This window comes from Octopus sinensis, linkage group LG15, assembly GCF_006345805.1.
Source record: "Octopus sinensis linkage group LG15, ASM634580v1, whole genome shotgun sequence".
In the NCBI taxonomy this organism is placed as follows: Eukaryota; Metazoa; Mollusca; class Cephalopoda; order Octopoda; family Octopodidae; genus Octopus; species Octopus sinensis.
In genome coordinates this window covers 23877453-23879196 of record NC_043011.1, presented here as the reverse complement: position 1 = coordinate 23879196, position 1744 = coordinate 23877453, and positions in this window count along the sequence as shown.

The window sequence follows — 1744 nt, the reverse complement described above, 5'->3', positions numbered from 1 at the left end:
GTTGTTGATGTTGATATTCCAATGAAGGAATCTTGAATCTAGGTTAAAAACCGGTTCTTTCTCTATTGGCAAGAAATCTTGAAATAAACTGAATAATGACATACATACATACATACATACATACATACATACATACATACATACATACATACATACATACATACATACATACATGTATGTATGTACGTATGTACATGCATATATGCATATATGTGCACGTACTTACCGACCTATGTATGTATGTCTCTTCTACTTTTTAATTATTATTATAAATCTTCTACTGAGAAGGGAGCCGGTTTCCAGCAAAGATACAAGGCTCCATCTTTGGGATGTAGTTAACACAGACAAATTCACATTTGGAACTTGAGAAAAGTCTTGCATATTTTTACTGTTCCACTGTACGAATCGGCCGGTCAATTTCTCTTTCTGAAAATCCCAATTTATCCAGATTCTCCTGTAAGCATTTACTAACAAAACCTAGTGCTCCAATTATTATTGGTGTGAATATGGATTCATAGTCTGGATATAGAAGCTGGAGGTTTCGAAGCAGTTATCCATAGAAATCCTCTTTTTCGTAGATTTTCAAAGAGATATTAATATCTGCAAGGTAGTTAACCTCTATGATGGTACATATATATATCCCTCTGTCCCAAACAACAATATGTCATGCTTACATTTGACATATCTATGCATGGTCTTTTGCTGATATACGCTTATCCTTTCATCTGATGATCCATTGCGGTAGAGTCGTGCGACCACTTTGGGCATATATTTAAAGTTATCAGACAAGCAATGCTGCTCAAGCAGTTGCTTTCCAAGTCTTATGATGTTATCAGCCTCATGTATGCATAATTGGTCAAGGGATGCATTTCGACACTTGACATTTAAAAGATGTTGCCGACGGGATAAAATACAACATTCAAAGTAGTCTGGATCAATGTTAAGTGTCTGCCCCCTTGTTTTCATTTTAAGTACAGGCGGTCTACGTTCTGTTGATGTGGAAATTAAGTATGCTAGTTAGTATCTTCCGGGTTTTCGCATCAATGACTCGGACCTCATCAAGCGTCCAGTGAAGCAGACCAAATGTTGGCATGAGTAATAGCACTGCAAACACATTGTGGGCCACTGTTTTACGGAATGCAGAAAGTTCTGAGGTTCATATTTTCTTTATTTGGCTGTAATATTCTTCAGTGACACATGTTTTGTTACAGGTGCCATTGTAAGATATGCTGTCATCCGCCCCTAGATACATGTAACATTCCTCATCAGATATAGAGGAAACAGTTAAATCATTGATGAAGATGTTGCTAGTGTGGTTTACAGTTTTCCTTCTCTTCACAACCATTTAGCAACATTTATCCTGACCAAACTCCAACCCTATATCCTTTGAGAATGTTGTAACCAGGTCAATGTTCTTTTTCATCCCATATATATATTCTTGACATATAGTTTCAAGTTATCCACAAAGAAACAGTATGTAATTTTGGTATTTCTGTTTCCTTTTGAACCAGTGAGATATCCTTCATACTTCTTTAACATGAATGACAGAAAGTATAAACATCACAGAGAGGCAGTCCCCTTGGAATATGCCTCTGCGATACTATATTCTATCAGTGATAATACAATCATTCATTGTGTTTGATTTCCAGATGGTGGCCTACGATGAAGTCAAGTTAGCTATGGCTTTGACTATGATCACTAGGACCTTATCAAGTCGAAGGGCTTCTAGCATCCATGAGTGGGG